Source organism: Asterias rubens, chromosome 10 (assembly GCF_902459465.1).
Source record: "Asterias rubens chromosome 10, eAstRub1.3, whole genome shotgun sequence".
In the NCBI taxonomy this organism is placed as follows: Eukaryota; Metazoa; Echinodermata; class Asteroidea; order Forcipulatida; family Asteriidae; genus Asterias; species Asterias rubens.
This window is the reverse complement of record NC_047071.1, coordinates 18,804,734-18,822,577: the sequence shown is the minus strand read 5'-3', so window position 1 is coordinate 18,822,577 and position 17,844 is coordinate 18,804,734. Positions and strand designations below refer to the sequence as shown.

Sequence of the window (17,844 nt, the reverse complement as noted above, 5' to 3'; positions counted from 1 at the left end):
TGCACAGCCCCGTTTATGGCAGTTGGTGTTTGTCTAGTGGTTTGAAGACCTAGCAAGGCAATCGTCTGTGATTTATGCATTGCACGAAGTCATCGAAGCGGACATTGATTCTAAACACAATTTTCTATGAAAGAAAATAAATCTAAAGTACATTCCGAGGTCCGTCAGCAAGAGAAGAACATAATAAAAGAACGGGATGAAAAGAACACTCTGGAGAAGAAAAAAAATACACAAATAAATAAATAAATAAATAAATAAATAAATAAATAACAAGAAGAAAATCCTGACGGTATAGGTGGCTATGATTCAATTAAGACACCGTGGTCCAGAATCAGGGCGGTCAGCAGGGAGGGAAAGGCAATGTGTGGGGAAATCCGCTTTGGATTCGTGCCTTTCTAAGTTGATTTGGTCACGTATATTTATCTTATCTGTGGCTTTTGTGTAAATACTTGTTTACACACAGTCTTATTATGTTTAATCAAAACCAAAGTATTGTGTTCAACCCAGAGACAGGGCCAGTGTGCTTATTTGTGGTTAATGGAAACCAGTGACAAAGGAAAATTTAGAGAAAACATGTTTCTGGAAATGCTTAAGACTGGGGTGCTCCAAAAGGAAATTTGTGTACAAAGTCTATGGGAATTGGAACTTGTTAAGTGCAGGTGAAAATGAAAGAAAGTTTCCAATGATACATGTTTAATAATACGTGGGTCCACATTGAATTCATAAGCTTACCAGAGAAAGATGACAGTCAATGACAAAGCAAATTGCAGAATTGAACTTACAAAACAACCCCAATCATTAAAGGCACTTGGCACCCATTTAATTGGTAAGGAGCATTGGAGAGCTTTTGATAGTTTACACAATTGTGAGAAACACCATCTGAAGTAACGTAGTTTTGAGTAAGGGGCAATTTCTCACTCAAATTAAAATACTTCAGGTCTGAAGCATTTTGTTTGCATCCGAAAGGACACTAATTATAGTTGTGCAACATGGGTGTTATTCTTTCATTATTCACTTGCAACTGCGATGACCAATTGAGTCCAAATTTTCCCAGATTTGTTACTTTATGCACATTTTGGGATACACCAAGTAAGAATACTGGTTCTTGACATTAATACTAATTGTGTCCAGTGCCTTTAACTTCTATAAACTTTTGCCTCAAACTCTATCTTTTCGTAAGTGACCAAGACTCATGTACGCATGGGAACACATTTACCATTGTGTCGATCAATATTAAATTTTGTACGTCAAGCCTCAAGCAATATACAACATGCACACATATACCACTGATAATACAACAAGAATATTAAATGCATTAAATATAAACACGTTGCTGTCGCAGAAAAAGAAAACAACTAATTTACCATTGTGTCGATCAATATTAAATTTTGTACGTCAAGCCTCAAGCAATATACAACATGCACACATATACCACTGATAAAACAACAAGAATGTTAAATGCATTAAATATAAACACGTTGCTGTCGCAGAAGAAGAAAACAACTAATTTAAAGAAAGGGGAAAAATACACATACAAACTATAACGGCGAGAAGATGAACTTGTTCTGTCAATCACGTCTCTTTTGCCAATAAATGTGTCACTCGTGCGAAAATCGTTTTCATGCAAACATGCTTTTGGCTACTTCCGGCTTCAAAATTGGCATTGCCCCTTAAATAAAATGCCACTTGACACTTATTGGTATTTGTAAAATACCAGTTGTCTTACTTGTGGTTTCTCAACGTAAACATCAAATAACAAACCTGCAACTATTTAGGATTGAGACATCTGCTAGTTCCAATTACCAATCGCATTATACAATCCCCTCAAAATTGTAAAATATGTGCACCAAGCACTATACGGCATATAGAAAGTTGATCACAATCTGTATTTTTAAATTTACTTCACTATTCAACAGAACTGAAGACTTTTGAAATGACTCTAAGTCAAATTTTGAATATTATTTGGTTGTATGAATACACAGTGAAGTATTTATTTGTTTTTTTTTCAATCGAAAAAGACCGCAGGTTTACTGGCTCGGTAACAGAATCACTGGCCTGCGGCAAGACAAAAAAAAAAAAAAAAAAAAAAAAAAAATGGTCCCTGGTATCCCAAATGTTGAACTGGTTTCCCTCAAGGTAAGATTCATATTCCCCTATAGGTTCCCAGAAACTTGCACAAGTACTGGGATATATTAAGTTATCCCTCGCGTGTCCGGAATGGCTCTTGTGGGGTTTGGAATTTAACAACAGAGCGCACAGCTGGTAACGCCTTTTGATTCAGAAGTTGATGCTAACAGTTTCTTAATATGAATGTCAAACGCCACGAGAGTTTTCAACAGAATCCAGTGCACGTGGAAAGTCTGACAAACAGTATGAAATCTGAATCTCGTGAAAACAAAAATGAAGAAACAAAACCACAATCGAAAGAAGATGGGAACAATTGCACCAATTCTTCATATAAGTCAATGGCCGACAATGATCTTTGCTCTATAATCCGCACCTCTGCATTCTGACATCCCTTGTGTGGGGTTAGGGTAATGATTAAGGTTAGGGTTAGGATTGGGGTTAGTAATATTAAAACAAAACACATTATACATATGGGTATAACGATCTTAACAGTTCCAGAAGCAAGATAATTTATACTTTTTGTGTTAAGGTTTTGTAGTCACATATGCATTTTTAACAAAAAATCGCATTGTTATGAGTTCATAATCAATGACGTTGGGGACAACAATGTTTAACAAACGGTTGACATAACAACACGGTTTTATCGTAATGAGTGTTTGGAGCGTTAAAGGGAAGATAGATGGTACAAACTTTTGGTTAGACGTACATCAGCGTCCTATAGGAACGGTCCCAGTTCTGATGCGGGGTAAAATAAATTGAGGTAAAGGGTTAAATTGAAGTTTATAACTAAGTTGATATCTAATAGTTATTTTACTTGTTTTCCCCGTCAATATTGAGGGTTAATTTTTATTTGACTTTTGACAAAAGTATGACAAAGTAAGACACATGATGGTTCAACGTGCCAGACTCTATCAAAAATATAGCCAGGTTCAACATCATTGGTTCTAAATGGACCATTTGTCCTCATTCCCTTTTCCTTAAAAACGAGCTCAAAATCGTCGATTCACGCGAAAAACTTGTGGTCTACACATTGTAAAAGAGCCCTTGCGCGAGGTTTTCAAGAAATTGACTTCGTACACCTTGTATAAGAAGACACTATTTTGTACACCTTTTATTCAGAGCCTGTTTTATTTTCTTCATTCTAATCGAATACAAACCATGTTATTCTCGAGATATTGGTTGCTTGATTATGTTAATAAGTGTCTGCATGCCTTTTGCTTTTGACATGTTCTCAACATCGTCCGTTTTTCTGACATCCTCTTCAAAACTAAAACCCCACTTTGTCACGCTTGACATGTAAATGCCTGTTTTGATTACTGCATTAGCGTTGGAATTGAGCATGCCCCGTTTCGCCTGTCTATTGACTGTTAAGCAATGCCTGGTGGCAATCGTCAGAGACTGCCATTTGAAGCCCTTTAGTTTACAACAATAATAACATAATTGCTGTTTGAGTTTCCATTGTTCACTTGGTGTAGATTTTGGTAATATTAGGACGCTAAAGCCTGGTTCATACTTCCAGCAAAAGGCGAATGCGATACGAATTTTGACGTCACTAATTCGCAACGAATATTTGTGCATCAGTTGACTTGTGGGAAAACATAAATTCTGACGCAACATTCGACTCGTATTCACATTCGCAGGACATGAACCGTGATTAGTGGGTAACTAAATGTACCATATGGGGCATTATATGAAAAGCTTGATTGGATTTGTCCATGGTGGTTTGTTTTGTTCTTTGTACACAAACAGTTATTTTATTAAATAATCATTTTAACACATTGAGTGAAAACAACAACAACGACAAAAACAACAAAAACAACAACAGCAACAAAGACGACAACAACGACAACATCAACGTCACCACGACAACCACCACCACCAGGAACTCCAACAACATCAACATCATTAAAAAGCAATTATCATACAAATATTTACATGACGACACTGATAACACTAACATACTATTTTACAACATGTGAGATAATAATTTAAAAACACACAAGAAATACAGATCATTTATTCAGTTATCTTTGAAATGACACCATCATCTGACAAAGGGCCACCGATCAATCAGAATGATATATTTTCCTGTTACGGAACCCAAACCTCTTTCCCCTTCCACGAAACCAATGATCACAAGTAATCTTATAAATTTTGAAATATTAGCCAGTTCAAATACCTACACTAAACACACGGAGAGTGCAAACCAAAAAGTGCAGATTGTCTTCCCCAAAGACAGTGTCCGTTGAAAAGTAGTAAACCTATCTCACAAACACAAATATGGTGTAAAAAGGATTTCAATTCTCCACCATCAGAAAGGAAAAGTACCTTGTATGTACCAATGGGTATACCGGGCCCCGGTTTGGCACAGGACGATCTGGATTCATCTCGATATTTCTATACTTTGTATTCCGGCTTCAATTGTATTGAGAAATCGTCATGCATCCAAGTGACTTCCTTCTTTTGTATGTATCGTATCAGCCGTTCACATTTATGTTGACTGGTGGGAGGGTAATGTTGACTTGAGAATATGATATGTGTAATCGTTACTTCCCCCCCTTCAAAGTGCAAGTGGCTTCATCACGTCAGTGACTATGAGCTAATCCTTTCAGTCGATTTGTTTTTGTCCACTTTTTTATGGCAGCCTAACCAGGATTGATTCAGGGCGAATGTGTCTCAGAAGATTTTCCATAAAAAAAAAAAAAATGGAATAATGAAATAATAACCAGCTCTTGGCTGTCTTTGACTAAAACTATTGTGCCTTATTGGACAGGCCTCGCCTGAGCTCCCTTTTACTTAACTTGGGTTATATTGTAGGTACGGGCTACATTGAGTGCTCCTGGTTGTGGGTATTAGATGTAGGTCTGGACTACATATAATAATGTACATGTTCACTGTGGATATACTTGAGAATAGGCTACATTTAGGTACATATTTTGATGTGTCTAGGTAGGTGCGGGCTGCATTTATGATGTGAGAGTACGTGATCGAAGAACTGACACACACGTTGACCTATAAATAATAAGAAGTAACAACCAAGTTGAAGACTTTGTATAACACCACCTTACAATATTTTTAGTTTTTTGTAATGGTAGTTTTGCTATGTTTTGAGCTTGATAATACATATAAATTAATTGAATGTTTAACGCCCTACACGACTAATAAAAGAGAATCAGACACGAAAATACCACGTACGTCCTTGGCAACATAATCATTAAATTTTTGTCACTGCGAGCACTTTTCTGATTTCAACGCTACATAAGCTCCACGTTTTTTTAATTACATTTTTGTTTTCCTTTAAAACTATTTAGGCCTTGACAAATGATTATATACACATGGCATATGTGTGACATACTGACAACTACAACAAACTATTAAAAATATAACGGGAATTTTTTTTTCCGGTACGATCTATTTTATTTGGTCGTGGTATGCCTACTTTTTGTACGACACAAAACACAAAAGTACACATTAATTAGCAATAAACTTACACGGTTTAAATAAAGCTCACCTTAAGATGTAACTGATGTGCTGTAGTTTTTGAGAAATGCGTAACTGCAATTTCACAATTATTTGGCATGTACGGCGGATTTACGTGACTCTCCTAAAAACATTGCTCTGTGGTTGTATTTTGTTTTCCCCTCCAAAACTTGATGACTGAATGAGGCTGAAACTTCTACAGGTAATATAGATTACAGTTATCTTCATTCACAGTATGTAAGGAATCATGTCATAGCCAAAAACTTAATCCACTAAGGGTATAAAAAACGTCAATATATTTTGGGCTACATTTTAACTGAGTGCCCCGAGTGTGTGTTAACGTGTATCTTAATCAGATGAAACGTTTGATGTCAAGTTACCATTTTGAGTAATGTAATAATATGTTATAAAGTGGCCGATCATCCAAGCGTCTGTAAAACGAAACAAACGTCTGTCGATGGGTTAGGGTACAAAAGCCAAGGCTTAACAGATCCTAAATGTTGACATTCTGAATGGTTAATAATGTTGGCTACTGTTTAAAACTGTCAATGTTAAGAATTACAATGGTGTACTTTGTATCGTGTGAGGGCATTATCGAAATACCCTTTTTTGTATTGAATAAAAAAATAAAAAATAAATGAATCATGTCAATAAAAACTTGTCAATGCCTACACTTTTCTGAAGTTTTCAAACTACACTAGCTTTACCCGCGGTACAAATGTTGTTTTGCGTGTATTGGCTAGGCTATGCAAACTTGACACTACGTGGAATTTGAGCTGGTTGTGGATATCCGCAAGGCTCAACCTGTTTACGCCAACAGCGTTGTTGATGTTTATAGAAATCCCTTACAAAAACAAAAACACGCAGTTCGTTCTGTTCAGAAAATACAAAATGTGGTTCACTGGAAGCAAATTACTACCATACTGTTCAGAAAACAGACTTTGGTTCTTCGAAGAGAAACTCGGTGAATATTGGTTAGGGGAGATTACAGTGTTGACCCCATTGAACTTGATGTATAGAGTAAATATAACGAACAGTTATCTTAAGGGAGCAGTGGTGTCCATAGTCCAACGAGTACAAAAGCAGGACAGAATCTCAGCACAGAAAACTAAAAAGCAATCAAAGTTCACCAGAGCAGCCAGCAAAGTGATTGTGGCCTGAACACTTCTCGTGGTATCAATACAAGTATATAGGCCTTCGTTCTAGTATTTAAATTTGAAATTTATCGGTTTAGTGTCATTCTATTCTCAACAGTATCTCTTCAAGTTGTCGTTGTCACCGCGGAGTTTTGTTGCCTTTAGAAGGCTCGCCGATGCCGTAACGGAGAGACTACAGTCGATGATGAGCCATTGACAGGTCTGGGAACGTTTTGTCAGCTGTTTGCGAGAGAACAAAACTCGATCCCAGGTGAGGTGAGTTTAGTGTTAATTAACATTGGCTCATGCCAGCTTCAATAAGGCTCTCCGTTTGTCTGTCTTTACATTGGTAATAAGTTATCATGACTCTGCTCTATCGCACAAAGACAATTCAATTGGAGTTCTGTGAATTGGTTGCTTATAGTTTTGCCGGTAATTGAAACACCAACGTAGCCGTTTGTTATTTATTCTCTTCAACTGCTTCGACGATTGTATTATGAAGCTTGTATAAACAAACGACTGACAAAACGTATCCGTCTTATTAAATCGCCCGTGGGTTTTCGGAAATGAATTATACACACATTTCATTTATTTACAACGTTCCCGTAAGGATTCCGCAATGTATCTGAATATTCCGACGCTCGAGAAAAATATGAACTTTTATTAAAAATAACAGGTGCGGTTTATACTTTTGATTGTAACCATAATAAGCGTAACAGTTTTCTTGATATTACATTAGTCGTTAAAGCAACAGTGTTTGTCGATATATTGGAAAATGTACACGTTTGCATTTTGTTTGTAAATGCAGCTACAATTGCGCCGGTGGGAGAACTATAAAAAAGCAGTAATAATGACACAGGTTTAACCAAATCGGAATATTTGTTCAAGTCGTCTAAGTTTTCTGGAAATGTTTTTCGTTTCTTCTTCCTGGATTCGAAGTACAATTGAGCTTATTGCTACAATGACAATTTCAATTAAATCATATTTTAGACAAACTAAACTTAAATGTTCGCTGCCAGGCTTTTTTTTCTTCTTTTCATCCGTACACTATAATTACCGATGGTAGGGACGATTACAGACATCCCGTTGCTCAAATGAAACCTTTTGGTTTATTACCAGCCGTCGATTTCACAAAGAGTTAGGACTCGTCTTATCTCAAATTAGGACGAGTAACTCGTCTTAACTTAGAATTAATCTTAAGGTCTGCATGCTAAAGTGCAGGGTTGGGACTCGTCCTAAGTACCAAGATTAATCCTAAGTTAGGAAGAGTTTAGTGAAATCGACGGCTGGATCTTATTTCACAGCACCGTTCTCTTTGGAATCTAAGCCCTTGCGGCCTACAAAAACTGACATCGAAAGCACGTGGTTCTGTTGCAAAGCTGTATCCGAATTGGTGGCTACAGCTAAGGCTACATCTGCTGCTAAGGGTGTTGCTAAGGACGTCCTTAACTTCAACTCATGATGACACGGACATCTAGCCGTAGCCGTAGCCGTTGCCGTAGCCGTATAACCGCCATTTTGGACACGGCCTCAGCATGCGCATGGTGCCCCTCCTATTATGGCTCTCCTCTTTTCATCATAGCTTGAAAAACACAATGTTTATATAGTATGCTTTGTGATTTCTCGATGATTGAATAAATAATGGTTAGTTTGGGTCAGTTAAGTTCTGAAGGACTATATTGATTGTAAAGTTCAAAACATGACCTCTCAGACAATTTCGATTTTTCGATATTTTTTTTTCAAAGTAACAATTCCCATGCAGTAATTCAGGCAAAGCTGTTTCATTTGCAAGCTTCTACCATTGTCATCTTTAAAGTATGTAAATTAGAATGCTCATTATTTGTACTTTAATTTGTTTAATCTAGAGTGTATGGGCAGAAACCCTACAAACACCTATAGTGTAAAAAAGAAAGCGGCAGCAATTAATATTGGTTGGAATTATCTCAAACATTAAGAAATTGATTTCAGACGAGATTAAACACAGTTACATAGAAGGACTCGCGTAAATCCCTCTTACGTCATTTGTGGGAGCTCCGTTGTGCATGGCCACTGTGTTGCTTCAGGTGGTATAATTAACAAAGCCATATCCCTCAAATGACGTCAAAGTATTGTCATGTTGACGTACGCCGTCAACGGCAGAAGTGTTTCCAGTTTTCCAAAAACTTTGAGGTTGGGGCCTTAAGTTTTGATAAAAAGAAAAACAAATAAATACATAATACAAAGTTAATTTCCTGACGTCTCGACACCCAATAGTCTTCCTATAGGGTCGAAACGGCATTTCTACCATATGCCCTTTTGTTCGGTAATCAGTTTGCAACAGCTAATAGTATATTTGCTCAAATTAAAATTACCTGATCACACACACAAAGTAAGTACTAAGGCCCAAGTACCTGTTTTTATGACCATTTCGATTGGAGCAACCAGCATTTCATTTTATTTTAATTTGTTTATTTAGGAACAATTATATTGAAAACATAACAAGATAATCCAATGCATTTTGTCCATGAACTTGAAGCACTCTTTAAAACCACACATCCTTTCGTAAAGAATAACACACTGAATGAATTCCACGCTATTTGTTTCAAAATCAGCTGGTTAGGTCTTAGTACCAAGGGGTTTAACGCACTCTGAGAGCCCCTCGTGTGTTGGGAACGTCAATAAGCTTGCCGTCCACCGCTGTGCCTCAAACAAACCGTAGGGGGAAAGAGCTTTAATCGTATACTTTACCGGCAACGGGAATGTCACAGCAATTCACGAGAAGGTTCTCTGAATAGCTTCAGCTGCACAGTATTTTGTTTTTATTTGCGGAGAGCTATAGATGTATCCAACACTGAGACCGATAACTATATCATCATTTTGTATTATAACTTGACATTTTCTTAGCGTCTCCTTCGAACGCGGTACCTAAGTTTGTTCCACTTGATAGAAATACAATTTGTCTAAGTACATATAATCTATTTATCAATCCGACAATGACTCTTGAAGATAATCCGACTCTTCTATAAGCCTTTTATGTTTATCACATAAGAAGATATTCATTATTAAATCATGATCTTATTTTTTCTAGAATAATATATTATATTATAAAAATATTTATCTGTAGGCTTAAATCTTCTTCCACGATTCCCAACCTGTGCATGTATTTCCATTTATACACTTTCTACTGCAATTTTGCTGTTGATTTTAACGCTAAACGTCCTTTACTATTGAAATAATTATATAAACGTGAATGAGCAGCAAATGAAACCTACTGCAATCAAGGAGAGGCCAGTAGATTTTGTTCAAGTCTTATTAACAGCAATATTATATTTCAAATGCCACATTTTTCAGAATTCATGCAGTATGTAAAGTTATGAACCAACCACAGTCTAGGTAGTCCACTGACAGAGGGTTAAACCTCCCCTGGATGTTCAAGGCAGTGGACAATATTGGTAATTACTCAAAATAATTATTAGCATAAAAAACCTGAGCTGGTAACGAACACTTGGGAGCTGTTGATAGAATAAAACATTGTGAGAAACGGCTCCCTCTGAAGTAACGTAGTTTTCGTGAAAGAAACAATTTTCCACGAATTTGATTTCGAGACCTCAGATTTAGATTTTAAGGTCCCGAAATCGAGCATCTGAAGGCACACAATTTCGTGTGACAGGGTGTTTTTCTGCTATTACTATCTCGCAACTTTGACGACCATTTGAGTTCAATTTTCCACTAGTTTGTTATTTTGTGCAAATTGTTGAGGTACACCAAGTGAGAAGACTGGTCTTTGACAGTTACCAAATGTGTACTGTGTCTTCAACAGTTATTACCGTTGGTTTTGTTTGTATTGTTTTGTTCAAGTTTCTGTGCAAATTGAAATAAACCAAACAAACAAGCAAGCAAACAAACATACACATAAATAAACGAACAAACAAACAAACAAACAAACACCCATGGGCACTATGTTTATGGGCGGGGTAAGTTTTACGTAAGAATCCACATCATCTCTCTATACTAAGGTGATGACAAAGTTACTAACGATGGACATTATGTGTCTTCATTAGAGGTCGAGAGAAGCATTGACGTGCATCACTAACAGTGAATCTTCCTGTTGTACAAACGCAGCGTTGATTATTTCCGTCTTTTCTAGAAAATAATTAAAGGGAAGATGTACGGTAATCACTCTTAATATTAGTGGCAACAAACTTGATTGGTTGGACGCTTACATCAGCTTTCGACAGTAAAGCTTTTTGAGAAACCCACTTCGAAGTAATGAGGTGGTTGTAAAAAGATGTCAGCTGTTATGCAAGACAAATTTGAATTGAGAAGCGTTACTGTTATTAACGTATATCATATAAGTTATTGTTGTTAGACATAACAGGACAGATTGATTGCATACGTCTATGATTTATACAGGAACAAATAATCACAAAACTCTAAAATCCAGGGGTTTATTTTCCTTTGATAAAGCTCAAACCTAAAACATCTACCTGTGTTTGAATACAATGGGAAATAACGGAAATATCATACAGTACTTCTTTGTACAAATTTTAATGGTGTATAAACACAATACATTTTGTTTCAATTAGTATTCACATTTGTTAATCCCTCCCTGCATATATCAATGGCAATGAACTGAATAATTAATTCATTAATCCACTTGTAACTACCAGATCAGAAACTGCATTTTTTCGAAAGGCTAATGTATTCAACACAAGTGTAACAATCTGTTGAAGAAAAAGAAAACATTTGAGTCTATACACTCAAGCCCTTTGCATACCCCCCCCCTCTTTTTTAAGTAACGTTAACTTAGTACGAAGGAAAATTGAATAAAACTCAATTTCACTTCAGTAACCAGTGAAGTGCGTTCTGCTCAAATACAAATCTAAAGCGATAAAATTCATACTTACTTCATCATGACAACAAAACACTTTAAAAACGAAGATGTAAAGCAAGCCTCTTTATTTTTTTTCATTATTACTAATTTTTTTTTATCATTATTTGTTTATATTGTTAATTATATATACTTTTCCTGCTACTTATTTATGTATGTTCCTTTTTTTCCCTTTTGTTTTCAATGTATATTTTTATGTTTTTTGTTTCCGTTTTTTTTCCTTCTATGGGTTCTAATTTATTTCCTTGTTCAGTACTCCCCCCCCCCCGCGAGTCAAATTTGGAGCAGACTTAAAACACAATATCTTTGTTCAATAATCACTAATCGCACACTTTATGACTGAATGAACACCTGACTGAAACGGCTCCCTCTGTAGTTTTCGAGAAAAGAAGTAATTTTCCAGGGATTTGATTTCGAGACCTCATAATTATTAAGAATTTGAGGTCTCGAAATCAAGCATCTGAAAGCACACAACCTCATGTGACAAGGGTGTTCTTTCTTCCATTATTATCTCACAACTTCGACGACCTATTTAGCTCAAATTTTCTAAGGTTTGTTATTTTATGCATATGTTGAGATACAGCAAGTGAGAAGAGTACCAGCCAGTAGTGTCTAGTGCCATTAAGCACTCAATAGGGCCCTGGCTGTTTTGCTGACTGTATTACTGGTTACCGGTGGATACATTTTTCCAACGAACCATCGTTTCGTTGAGAATACGTGACGTTTTAAGAGTGCTCTTCTTTGCAGGGTTCACAGGGGAATATACGGATAATTTCTTCCTAACACACCTTTTCATCGAAGTTGGAGTTTGATAACATATAATGTGCAATGCAACATACTGCCAGGTCACACAAGCGAGCGAAACGCCAAAAAGCTCTGATGACAAAAGGCCGCCTTTCCACCCCATAAATAAATATTTCGATGCTGTAATTTGAGAGGACGTCCATGTCAATTCAATCGAATTTTTATATTTATCTCTTTCTGTTCAAGTAAGACTTGAGAGCATTTATTTATCCCTAAAAATAGCTCGTGAATTTGCGTATGGGCTAACGGAAGGGCTCTCGTGGGTTTTTACTAAATTGGAACAATGAACCCCACAGGGTGTTTCTTTGTTCAAACTTAATTCCAGAAATACTTTGGAAATGGGAATAATACAATGACAATAGCAGGGCTCAACAAACCGGATCGTAATGTGTGTGTGGGTGTTTTCTCGCTAAATACGTATTGACCTGGGAACAAAATAGTTCCACATAAGGTAGGGACTTTAAACACTGTGTGGACTAAACACACGTCCACATAGTGTCTGTACAGTGGTGAAGAAAATGACGAGTTTCCTTATGTCTATAAAACAAAGGATTGTCCACAAAGGGATCACAACACAGGGTTGTGTGTGTGTGTGTGGGGGGGGGGTGGATATGGAGGCAAAATGAATCATTAAACTGTTCCACACGACTGAATGACTTTAATTGAGTTTGGACTCATTTCGCATTTCACTGCCTTTTATGGAATTCGATGTATTGTTCATGAACAATCGACTATAAATATTAATGTATATTAATGTGACAAGGCGTAAGAGCAACGTACTCTGACACTTTCCATTTCACATACAATCAGCAACTTTGCGTTTTGGTTCAATCTCGATGTAATTTCCCCTATAATGTTTACTTAATCATGCAAATAAATTCACAAATAATTCCTCATTAAACAATAATTAAACGAGTTAGTCTGCCCAGGGAAATCGGAAACGAGATGGGATCGGGGCCGTACTGTAGTGGAATACAAGACGTGTCGCATGCCGTCACGATTCGGTTCAATTTGCAATAATGAGAATTTGGCAAGTGGTCTTTGGGGGCTTCATGTTCTTGCATTGGTAACCGGAAGTATTTGCCGCCATTCTGAATGTCAACGGAGGGCACCACGGCCCGAATCCATGCTAAGCCAGTGCTTGACTATCAAGGGTATGAATGGTTATTTTTTTTTTTTATTTTTTTTTTTTTTATAATAACAAAGATATTCATATATATGTATGTACATAACAAAACTATAAAAAAGGTATAGGTATTAACAAAAATATCAATACTTTGCAAAATATAGCTCATGACCCGACCAACGTTCCAAACACCCACCAATGAAATGACTCACAACCTTTTGTATTTGCCTTCTCCCTTAACCCATATATATCCTCCTGTTTAGTCTGCCCCTTTCACCAATTAATTACTTAATCTTCCTCTTCCCACCTTTCGTCTTGCCCTTTATGTTTCCTACCTGTTGTGGTCAAACCAGCCTCTTCCCTTCACGCCGTTTGTCTTCCCGCTCGTTGTTTACCTCTTGCTTTGTTGTGGTTTGCTGTCTGACTCTCTACCCCGGCCCACTCTCTCTCTCTCTGTTCACGTATTTCCAGTTGATGTGTCGCGTTGTGCTGTCATAAAGCCTATTCGAGAAAGACTCTGGTGTGGTCGAAATGTCAGACCACTACATATGTTTGCATTTATAGCTATATACATGCAAATTGAACATCTCTTACATCGTTGCGGTACCCGCTGCCAAAACATAGGATTCGAACTGACTCTAGCTGCCGAGCAACCTCTGTAGTCTAGTTGGTAAGACACTGTTCTATCATTTCAATGGGAGTGGGTTCGAATCCCACCCGAGTAACATGCCTGCGATTTTTTTTTTCACAGAACTTGGGTAAGTACTGAGTATACAGTGCTAACACACATCAGTGTATGGGTAAAAAACAAATTAATATATACATGCAATTTTTTTTTTCGGTAAGCGGCAGTTTGCAACAGCTGGTTCAATGTTCTCAACATAATAATAAAACAAACAAAAAACAGAGGGGGAGTAAGCTGTATTATACTGACTAGTGAGAGGCAGTGAAATGAGAATTATGTGAGTGATATTTGAATTGAAGTCGCCTACTCAAGAATTATCCATACAATGTTGCAACTCTCAAATGATTAGTATTTGAATGTATTTATTCTGCTAGCATAACACCGTGGTCATTTGCTTTCAATCATTATTAAACATTGACCATACGTGAATGCAAGAAAGCAGCGAAGCGAAAGTTTGAATGGTGAGTGGGGGAGGTGAATCGTATTTATTCAACTTTATTTATTTCCAGTTTGTTTTTCTCTTTTTTTTTCAAAATGTTATTTTTAGCTGATTAGAAGGCGATTAAATAATGTATACTTCAGTTCATAACCGCTATCCTGCACAAACACATTCCACACGAAACCGTTAAATTGGCACACAGGCTTCCTTAAAAGTTACAATGATTATTTAGAGGCTCTGGCTTTGCTTAGTACTTACTCAAAATATTTGCTAGCATGAAAACTTACATGGTAACGAGTAATGGAGAGCTGTTGATAGTATAAAACATTCTGAGGATACGGCTCCCTCTGAAGTTACGTAGTTTTTGAGAAAGAAGAAATTTCTCACTCAAAAAATATCGAAATACTTTATTACAAAGTAATTGAACAAGGGCGTTTTTTCTTTAATTGTTCTCTTGCAAATTCGATGACCAATTGAGCCCACATTTGCACAGATTTGCTAATTTATGCGTGAGAGTACTGGTCTTTAACACTGTACCAAACGTTAAAGTACCTTTTAATAGTTATGATGTTTATTTCATGCTAGAGCGGCGAATATGCATCATACAGAATAAATCAAACTGACAAGAGAGCGTACAACTACCCTTCAATGCATTAACCTGAGACACCAACCCGACATATCTTGCAAACAACTTGAAACGTTTTCATCATCTCATGTCGGTAGTGCTCACCAGGCACTTGACTGAGTTCATGAAAGCTAACCTGACGTCTTCTTTTAAGACTAATCATCACTTCAGATAGCGTGACGTGTCCAAAAGAAAAAAATACTGAGGATAAACAAAAGAGTAATATATAAATATACAGATCGAGCTGCCTTATACGGATGCATTATTCCGATAATCGCTTCGGATTCCACAAGACCCTTTGTCTTTACCCCACGACAGGATGTGTTTTGAAGAACACCGCGTCATTCTCCTCACTATAATGAAGTCGTCAGGCAAACGTTATCGATACCTCGCCCTCCTGCAATTTATCTCAAAAACACCTCACGGTGAGAAAAACGCCACGATTCACAGCCACGGAAAGCAGTTCCGACCGGCGATCTTATAAAAGTTTGCAATCTCAACTTGGTAATTGAGACGTCGGTTATCGAAGAAACGCTTCTTAGTTGAGTAATTGAAACAGAATGAGTTCAATTCGACTAAGTGAGTGAAAGCTCCCTCTCTCTCTCTCTCTCTCTCTCTCTTGGCCGAAACCGCAGCACAGAAACTAGTCTTACCCGTCAAGACTCGATGTCGGAATCCTCAGGGCTTTTGTCTTATGGTACAGCCATGGGATATTTTAATTTAATTATCTATAGGATAATCATTTCAATCAATCTAGAATCACTCAATGGTAACGATGAGGTCGGTGCATCTGAGACAGTCGCTTGCCTTGTTTGAAGAAACATTTTACCTCACATCCAGGTATCGGTTTTTGTTTGTTCAAATCTAAATATTGTGTTTTACTTGATTGGGTGAATCCGGTAGTTGAATCCACTCCAAGTATTTGTCGGCTAATCTTAAAAATGTGTATTGTATAAATCTAATCATGCTAGCGAGTGGTGATACGCTGGGAAGAAAAGTCATCTAAAAGAAACTGCAAACGTAAAAAAAAAAGAAAAAAATAGCATCTCTGTGAGCAATGGGATAAGCCCGTTTCTGACAAAATATGTGTAGTGGAAGTAGAAGAGTTAACCTTTGGAAAAGGAATACGTTCCAGAATTGATGCTTAGTCTTAAATATTGCCCTTACCCGTGCTATACACAATTGAATTAAATCCCACATGTACTGCCTGTTCTAAACGATGGTAGACGAACAAGCAAACATTGGGCGATTGGGAAGTTTCTGTTAATGTAATTTAAGGTTTCTGATACTTACGTGGAGTCGTTCCTAACCAGACGCATATAGTTTAATAAAACCGGTGTTTTTTATACTTCTTTTTAATATCTTACAACGACATAGTACAGTGTGTCCCTTACCAAGGTGTTAAACATCAAGAGATCCATGTACAATGCGGTCACAAAGCTTCCGATTGCAGTCATTGCCAACATATGGCCTAATATTTGATTGATTTCAATTTCCTCCTAAGACGGCAAAATGATGTCGTTCGGGTTTCACTATAATGTCTTTTTATTTAAATCTCGATCACAAATTCCCAATATCGCATATATCCTTCGGCAGATTACCGTCTAGCGTTGATGGGGCGTCGTTATGCTTTCGTGGTGCCTAATCGTTTGCAATGAGCTATGTTGAGCAGTTTTCTATATTCTCCATATTGTTATGACATTCATGCGTAGATAGTTATTCTGAACATTGTTGGACTGAGTGACACTACAGGCAGTTCATCCTCTCAACCATCATACAATCTCATCACCAATTGGGAATTCAACAGTACGGACCAACGCACACAGCGTGATTCTCACATTGTCTGACGTTATTATAGTATTACTGTCAGTGACATTTATTATTTTTCTACAGCTCCTACATAATAAAATTAAATATCAGAAAGTGCTTTTCAAGCCCAATAGGCAGAGGTTTTGCTAGGAATGACATTCTCTAAAATATAGGCTCGTAATAAACTCAGATACAACTTTTAATGTTCAGCAAAGGGACATTGTCTATGGTTCGCTCACACGGACCAGTAATTTGTTTCCCTCAAATTGTTGATATGATTTTACTCCCTCGAAATATTATTTCGTTCCCCTGCAATGCCATTTTGTTTCATCCGTTCCCTCGACACAATACTGCAGAAACTGGGGTGTTTTAATTGCAAAAGAAATTTACACTGTTACCGAAAAGCAAATGTGTTTTAAAATTATGTCGATGTAATAAATCTTACAAACAGTACATAATGTGAACACCCTATGGTGGTAATGTATTCATATTTTGTTTTCACGGATCGAACAACTGTTTCACTGGAAACTAAAAAATAACATAATTTGCCCCATTTTCAAACTCCGTGTAGTTAAAAGCTTACCCCCAGAACGAGAAGAACACTGAAACAAGAGAGAAACAATAAATAAAGGGTCTCTGTCATCTAAAGTGTTTTTAGTTGTTTTAGTACACGACGTTTAGTAAACTCAATACTTCCCCCTCCGAGGAAAATGCCCCAATTTGTGCTCTCTACCACTTCACAC

The 17,844-nt window shown here is 37.0% G+C and overlaps 1 protein-coding gene across 2 annotated transcripts in view; it reads left to right on the top strand.

Moving 5' to 3' along the window:
• The first annotated feature begins 6,859 nt into the window (after nt 1-6,859).
• Nucleotides 6,860-17,844, top strand: part of LOC117295759 (G-protein coupled receptor 54-like) — a 66,439-nt gene continuing 55,454 nt past the window's right edge. The window contains exon 1 of one of the 2 annotated variants that reach the window (XM_033778496.1): nt 6,860-7,014. The gene's annotated coding sequence lies outside the window, so the exon portion shown is untranslated. Of the gene's footprint in view, nt 7,020-17,844 lie in introns of both variants that reach the window. The other variant, XM_033778495.1, reaches the window with a different exon arrangement.